Genomic DNA, 9,180 nt, shown 5'->3' on the forward strand with positions numbered 1-9,180 from the left:
TTGGCATTCTCTCAACCAGCTTAACCTGGAATGCTATTCCAACTGTCTTGAAGGAGTTCCCACATATGCTGAGCACTTGTTGGCTGCTTTTCCTTCACTCTGTGGTCTAACTCATCTCAAATCATCTCAATTGGTTTGATGTCGATGATTGTGGAGGCCAGGTTATCTGATGCAGCACTCCATCACTTTCCTTCCTTGTCAAATAGCCCTTTCACAGCCTGGAGGTGTTGGGTCATTGTGCTGTTGAATAACAAATGATAGTCCCACTAAGCCCAAACCAGATGGCATGGTGAATCGCTGCAGAATTCTGTGGTAGCCATGTTGGTTAAGTGTGCCTTGAATTCTAAATACATCACAGATAGTGTCAACAGCAAAGCACTCCCACACGATCACACCTCCTCCTCCGTGCTTCACGGTGGGAACCACACATGCGGAGATCATCCATTCACCTACTCTGCGTCTCACAAAGACACAGCGGCTGGATCAAAAAATCTACAATTTTGACTTATCAGACCAAAGGACAGATTTCCCCCTGTCTAATGTCCATTACTCGTGTTTCTTGGCCCAAGCAAATCTCTTCTTCTTGTTGGTTTCCTTTAGTAGTGGTTTCTTTGCAGCAATTTGACCATGAAGGTCTGATTCACACAGTCTCCTCTGAACAGTTGATGTTGAGCTGTGTCTTTTACTTCAAATCAAATCAAATTTATTTATATAGCCCTTCGTACATCAGCTGATATCTCAAAGTGCTGTACAGAAACCCAGCCTAAAACCCCAAACAGCAAGCAAAGCAGGTGTAGAAGCACGTGAACTCCGTGAAGAATTTATTTGGGCTGCAATTTCTGAGGCTGGTAACTCTGATGAACATATCCTCTGCAGCAGAGGTAACTCTGGGTTTTCCTTTCCTGTGGCAGTCCTCATGAGAGCCAGTTTCAGAATAGCTCGATGGTTTTTGCAACTGCACTTTAGGAAACTTTTAAGTTCTTGAAATTTTCCAAATTGACGGACCTTCATGTCTTAAAGTAATAATGGACTGTCTTTTCTCTTTGCTTATTTGAGCTATTCTTGCCATAATATGGACTTGGTCTTTTACCAAATACGGCTATCTTCTGCATACCGCCCCTACCTTGTCACAACACTACTGATTGGCACAAAAGCATTAAGAAGGAAAAAATTCCACAAATTAACTTTTAACAAGGCACACTGTTAATTGAAATGTATTCCAGGTGACTACCTCATAAAGCTGGTTGAGAGAAAGCCAAGAGTGTGCAAAGCTGTCATCAAGGCCAAGGGTGACCGCTTTGAAGAATCTCAAATATAAAATATATTTTGATTTGTTTAACACTTTTTTGGTTACTACATGATTCCATATGTGTTATTTCATAGTTTTGATGTCTTCACTATTATTCTACAATGTAGAAAATAGTAAAATAAATGGGCAAACCATGTTCAATCGAGAATTACCACTGAACATGCTTTTAAGTTCAGGGTACACCTCAACATAATGCCCTGGGTATGCTACACCTCAATATAATGGAAGGTGAGCCCTGTAACTCCCCCTCATGGTCCCCTTACCAAAATACAAAGAGCGTACCTGTCATGTGCTTTTAGTGTCACCATAGCAACATATCTCCTCCAATAAGCTGAAAGAGCATGATGATGGTAGAATATATCTACGTTTAAAAAAAAAAGAAGGTTAAAGGCTCATTGGCTCATCAGATATGTGAGAGAACAAAGGAAGAGGGGAGGGACAGTAATGGAGAGTGCTGACAGCCTGGGGGGCCTTTCCATCTAATCAATATGTTATTGGGCACATTGCAATACAGACTGATCCTGCACGCTCAATCCACATTCTGGGATGTTATAGTGAGTGTTGATAGAGAGCGAATGTGTCGAGCTCTTCTTCACACCGTGGCACACCTGCTGACATGATGGATGAACCAGGTGGTCTGATCAAGCGGTCTGGTGTGGGAATCTTCCTCCAGGCCATGGAGGAAGGGAAGGTCCAGCTAGCCCACTTCATCCTAGCTGCACTGGGTGAGGCTGCGGTAAACGCCACCATAGAGGAGCAGCAGGGGCTGGCGACAGGCCGCACCCCACTGATGTGTGCCGCAAAACTCCCACGGACCGCAGATCGCACCCATTTCCTGAGGCTGCTCCTGGCTAGGGGTGCGGAGGTGGACCGTAGAGACAGCAAAGGTTGCACCGCCCTCAGCCTGGCCAGCGAATGTGGTCATTTGGATGCCGTCCGCCTCCTAGTCCAGAATGGTGCACACCCAGGCAGCTCAGACAGCCAGGGGAGGACGCCTCTCGCTTATGCCGCCCGCTGTCGCCACAGTGCCGTGGTCAAGTTCCTAGTGAAGGATCTGAAGAGCAGGGGGGAGGAGGGGATGGGGGACGAGGCTGTGGGGGAAGAGACATGGCTTCTGGGAGAGGAAGAGGAGCATGATGGTCACTCACTGGAGGATCTCCATGGAGGGGTAGAGGGGGTCAAGAAGAGCCAAGAGAACCCCTCAGAGGATGGACCCTCAGCAGTTGAAGCACAGGGTGGGCAGAGAACGTTTATGGAGACTGCAGATGTTGAAGGGTCAGGTAGTGGCTATTTCTATCTCAGACTGAGTGGTCCCCCAAAATACATGGGCTACTTTCTCTGTGAGAACACCGTGGGTGACCTGCTCCTGGTTGACCATGTGATTTGCAACCCTTATGCCCTGGACGAGGAGCCTGGGGATAGGTGTGTTAGTGGAATGAGCCGTGGCCACTGCTCCACTTGTTCAGCAATGTCCCCACTCCACCTCCAGTCACTGACTGACCAGGTCATCCAGAACCCTCTGCTCTGCCAGTCAGGAGCCAGAGAGGAGTATGTCTGCCACTCCCAACCCTACCAATCACCACAGGGCTCAGGGGAAACGCCCAGGAGTAGGTTAATCTCTAGCTGGCTGAAAAGAGGACACTCCTATAGTATTGACCAGTCTACCACAGAGGTCAAACCCTCTAGTAGCTTCTGGAAATGGATGACACCCAGACGAGTGCTGCTGAGCACTGCTGGGCCTGGACCTCACATCCCTCTGACTGACACCTCTCCAGAGTCACACTCAGAAAACAACAATCCCCTACAAGATTAGTCTTCCTCCACCACCTCAGCATTGGAGTCCCACTATACATCTTAAGTCACCATGCTTCCAAACTGGTGCTTTCTGGAGGAAGGATATGTTGGGAGTAGGATGATAGATGGTTCTCTACAAACAGGGTATTGTAGATGTCACAACGTCAAACGATGCAGCATGCCTAATGAGATGTGTGGCGTGAGCAGAGATAGAGATAGCAGACCCCCTCAGCAGGCCAAGCGTTGTCCCTACTGTCACTGAGGATCTAGGTCTGGGTCTGGGTGTAACGTTTTCCAAGCACTCTGCCGCCACACATCCCTGGAGTTGAACTTCCTAAGGGAAGTTTGTGACACTGATCTGGAGGAACTAGTTCCTGAGGACCACACTGAGACCGAGAGTCTCAGGCTGATGACTGGTTGACAACAATTCAATTGAAGAGATTTTGGAATGCCAACATGATAATGTGAGTTGTCCACGTGAATTGTTGAGTTGTTTTACTATAATATCTAGTTTTGTACTTAACGGAATGTTAGAGCGGCAGCTTTTAATTATGAAAACTCAAGCAAATATTGATTGCTGAGAATCAGCAAATACAACACTGTGTGCTTCCATTACATTGCAAATACTGATATTGTATTCAACACATTTTGTCGTCAAAATACAATATTAATGTCCAATTGCAACTGGGTGTGCCAGTTTTATAATTATTTTTGGAAAGTCGCCAAGGACAGCAGATATGGCTGTTACAGATTGTAATAGAAGACTGGCATGATGTAATCGTCCACATACTCATAATTTGTATAACAATGACCCCTAGTGGCGAAACAGATATCTTCTCCCTTATTAGTATTGTGTTGAAGTGGAAATGTTCGATAATGACCACATACTACACATTTTCTAAACTGTAATGAAATATTCGTATTATTACCTATATATTAATAATTTTTAGTGTTCTCTTAGAGCACAACAATTGCAATTCTGTGTATTGCTATTTGTATGCTATTATTTTATTAATTGACAATAATAATAGGTAATAAAGACAATTCTACCTTTCTAATGACTTGAACTTATTGAATTTCCATTGGTCCAATGGTCTTGAACCCAGAGTGGATATTGTTATCAAGAGAATTCCACACAACCAAACTAAGAACATTGAGGAAATGACACGATTTCTTGTGGAAATTAAACTACAGCAGTTAGGATATTTTCCCTAACCGTCTCACTATCTTGTTTCTAGTGAATGTATTGAGAGAACATTAGGGCACCGTGCTCCCATTGCAGGATCCCATGGCATCGTAGAGCACCAGTGTCATTTTCTAATCAATGTTGTTCAGTGTACTGTTTAATATCAAGTACAGCAGTGTAGCTAATACTTCTTTACCTACACAGAAGGCAGAACTCCAATAGAGCTGATCCTGACAGCAGGAACATGAGGGGAATGTCTGGTGGCAGATTTGTAGGGGTCAGATCCAGCTCAGACAGGTCCCTCAGTTCCCTTCTTAACGACACTTACAACTTCTGTCAGGAGTGTCCACCCTAATCCACCTTCCCAGTTCCCACCTTGGTTAATCAAAAGTTGGGTGTACATTTTTTTTTTAAGTGTCAACTGACAGGCTTCTTCAGGAGCCATCACATCACAGCTGTTGAAAAAAAATGTGAGCTTCTTGGAGCCTTTGTTCTGTCATGCTGAGTCATACATGGGTGTCGCCTCGGAGATGGAGGCAAAGGCAGCCAGAGAGAAGGAATGGGTCCTGACAACTTTCAGCGCAATTTAATTATTGATCGAAGGAAGTGTTGCAACTCTCTCCCGCTTTCCCCATATGCCTTCGAGACATAGGGAGAGAGTAGTGGGGTACACCAACTGACTGTTCAGTGGTAACAATAATTGTCAATCATAGCTACTGTCATGATGTTTGAAAGCAGTGGGCTAATGGTAGGCTGTGTTTACTTCTCTTAGCAATAGACCAACTGAAGTTTGATAAAACAAAGATAGACAGGTAATGACGAAAATGGACAAAAAAGAAGTGCCGATCAAGAGGAGTCTGGGGGTCAGAGGACAAACTGCACTCTTTCATCACTATTGTGAACCATGAAGCATGTAGGATCATAGGAGATGCTTGACTCATTAAATGACAAAAGGCAGATGTAGTGTGCCCAATTCCTGTGCCTGTTCTCCATGGAACAGTACAAAAGAAACATCTGCTTGATTCTAATTGATTGCCTTTTGAGAATATCATATTACACACAGAGCATAATGAAATCCAAAACATACATTGTGAATGTTTATGTACTTAGAAACTAAATGCTGTCTATAATGAAAAAGTAAAAACAACTGTCACATTTTTGTTATACCTATTTAAATTGTACAGGGGGGGGGGGGGTACAGTGCAACACAATAGATAACAGATAGTCCACAGGGGTGTGTCACAGGCTACAACAGTTCCACTGAAGGTGAATTATTTGTCTATGCTCTGAAGTTACGTACTAAACTGTCTCTACATTTCTATAGTAACAGAGATAATCTGAGTGGATGGGTTTATTGAATAAAATGTCCCTCCCTCTGCATCCGAAAAGCTACAGGCAATCACAAGTCTTTAGGCTGTCAACCTCTAATTTGATTCCTCGGTAGGCTAACCTGTATAGTTCAGCAGACTGCTGCAAAAATCCCAATATCCTTCTTCAAATAACGTCTTGCTGTCCCCTCTGTCGCGGTACATCATTGCTGCGTGTGCCTAGGTTGTCTCCAGGTGTCCTAAAGCGCATCTAAAAAGTGTCAAGCATTGCGCGGGATATCACCGCGGAGGATAGTCTACGGACCTAACGCAGTCATAACCTTGGCTGGCACATTGTGTTATTGGTTACTGCCGGGATGGTGACATTGTCCGATTCCGGGGCATTGACAGGATCCGGACTCCAAAAGAAAACATAGTAGATTGCCAGAATAAAGGCAGATATTGACACGCATATGAAATAAGCAATCGCCATCGCCACTTTCACCCAAATCTTTGTGGTTATGTTGGCATGTTTCACCCGCTGGTCGCCGGTATAGCTCGGCCTCCTGTTCATATCCCCGTTCTGCTTCACCGTGGTAACTTGTGTGTTGGCTTTCATCTTGCAATTGTTATACCCTTGTTCTGGCAATGAATGTAGTCTGTTCATGTGGTAGTGTCCAAATCCTCAAAATGATCTCTTCCCCCATCAAGTCAGGTGGGCATTGTGGAAACCGCTGTCACTGCTCCCGGTGGGATGATGCTTTAATTAACCCTCTCTATGAACTGGACAGGGCGACTGGAGCGCACCAGAAAAGCTCACAATTTAAAAGGCTCAAATGGGGCGGGTCAAAAACTATAAAAGCACATTGATTGGATTATAGTTTCACAGTTAGCAGTTAGCCTACGTCCCAGAAATATGATAGGCAAATGCACCTATGTTTATCGCACAGACCCCTATCAAAATGTTGTCCATGAGGGTTGTAGATCTAAAAATCAAGTTAGATTTATTTACCAAAGCATGAACATAAAAATCTGCAGGGTATTCATTTATTTTATTTTCATATTTCTGGTCTCGTGGAAGGTGAAATAGATTTAAAAGCATCAAACAATATTCTCCCTGGAGTGTTCACATTATAATCCCAACACTCACAAGAGGCGCAAAATAGGTCAGGCAGCCGTTTGAGGTTGCACTTATTTATTTAACCTTTATTTACTTCACTAGGCAAGTCTGTTAAGAATACATTCTTATTTACAATGACGGCCTACCAAAATGCCTCCGGAGGGGAGGCGGGCTGGGATTAAATCTTTATTTTTAAATTGGACAAAACACACATCACGACGAGAGACACCACACCATTACATAAAGAGAGACTTAAGACAACAACATAGCAAGGCAGCAACACACCATGGTAGCATCACAATATGGTACAAACAACAGCAAAGGGCAAGGTAGAGACAACAATACATCATGCAAAGCAGCCACAACTGTCAGTAAAAGTGTCCATGATTGAGTCTTTGAATGAAGAGACTGAGATAAAACTGTCCAGTGAACTGAAAGAGCAACCCTGGAATGTGCACGCTTTGGGGACCTTTAACAGAATGTGACTGGCAGAACGGGTGTTGTATGTAGAGGATGAGGGCTGCAGTAGGTATCTCATATGGGGGAGTGAGGCCTATCAGGGTTTTATAAATAAGCATCAACCAGTTGGTCTTGTGACAGGTATACAGAGATGACCAGTTTACAGAGGAGCATAGAGTACAGTTATGTGTCCTATAAGGAGCATTTGTGGCAAATCTGATGGCCGAATGGTAAAGAACAACTAGCTGCTTGAGAGCACCCTTACCTGCCGATCTATAAATTATGTCTCCATAATATAGCATGGTCATCCATCTGAATCAGGGTTAGTTTGGCAGCTGGGGTGAAACAGGAGCGATTACGATGGTTTCCTCTAAGTCTAGATTTAACTTTAGCCTGCGGGTTTGATATGTGCTGAGAGAAGGACAGTGTACCATCTAGCCATACTCCCAAGTACTTGCATGAGGTGACTACCTCTAAACCCTCAGAGGTAGTAATCACACCTGTGAGGAGAGTGGCATTCTTCTTACCAAACCCCATAACATTGTTCTGAACACCTCCAAAACAAAGGTAAAGGGTAGAGAAAGCTTGTTGGACACTAAGAAAGCTTTGTTGTAGAGCATTTAACACAAAATCTGGAGAGAGGCCAGCTGAGTACAAGACCGTCATTTGCATATACATGGATGAGAGAGCTTCCTACTGCCAGCTATGTTGTTGATGTCAATTGAGAAGAGCGTGGGGCATAGGATTGAGCCTTGGGGTACTCCCTTGATGACAGGCAGTGGGTGAGACAGCAGATTTTCAGACTTTCTACACTGCACTCTGAGGTAGTTAGTAAACCAGGCCAAAGACCCCTCATAGACACCAATACTCTTTAGCTGGCCCACAAGAATGGAATGGTCTACCATATCAAAAACTTTGGCAAAGTCAATAAAAATAGCAGCACAATATTGCTTAGAATCAAGGGCAATGGTGACATCATTGAGGACCTTTAAGGTTGCAGTGACACATCCATAACCTGAGCGGAAACCAGATTGCATACCAGAGAGAATACTACAGACATCAAGAAAGCAAGTCAGTTGATTATTGACAAGTTCTTCTGACACGTTTGATAAACAGGGCAAAATAGAAGTAGGCCTATAACAGCTAGGATCAGCTTGATCTCCCCCTTAAATAAAGGATGAACCGTGGCTGCCTTCCAAGCAATGGGAACCTCCCCAGAAAGGAGAGACAGGTTAAAAAGGTCAGGGATAGGCTTGGAGATGATATGGGCAGCAACCTTAAAGAAGAAAGGGTCTAAACCATCTGACCCAGATGTTTTTTGGGGTCAAGTTTCAGGAGCTCCTTTAGCACCTCAGACTCAGTGACTGCCTGCAAGGAGAAACTATGTGGCGAGGCAGGGGAAAAAGAGGGAGAAGAGGAGCATCAGGGATAGTCGCATTAGAAGGGGTGGGAGATGAGGAAATGTTGGACAGGCAAGGAGGCATGGCTGAGTCAAATAGGAATCCTGACTTAATTAAGTGGTGATTAAAGAGCTCAGCCATCCTGTCAGTAACAACCACATCATCAACATTAAGGGACATGGGCAGCTGTGAGGAGGAGGGTTTACTCTCCAGGTCTTTAACAGTTTTCCAGAACTTCTTGGGGTTAGACCCACAGAGAGAGAACTGCTCCTTAAAGTAACTAACTTTGGCCTTCCGGACGAGAGCCAGTCAGCCTGAGTATGCGTGTGCCGATCCTTTAGCCAAATGCAATTCGAGGTGGAGTAACTCCACAAGATCACTGTAGAACCAGGAGCTGAACCTGTTTTTAAATTCTCATTTTCTTTATGGGGACGTGTCTGTTAACAATACCACTGAAAGTATGAAAAAAATATGAAAAAAAAGAAGGTCCAAGCGTCTTGGACAGAGGGGGTCAAGCTGATTCTATACCATTTTACAGAGGCCAGTTCATGAAGGAAGGCTTGCTAATTAAAAGTTTTCTAGCAAGCATCTATGGCAAATCAGGA

Source organism: Oncorhynchus mykiss, chromosome 24 (assembly GCF_013265735.2).
Source record: "Oncorhynchus mykiss isolate Arlee chromosome 24, USDA_OmykA_1.1, whole genome shotgun sequence".
Classification (NCBI taxonomy): Eukaryota; Metazoa; Chordata; class Actinopteri; order Salmoniformes; family Salmonidae; genus Oncorhynchus; species Oncorhynchus mykiss.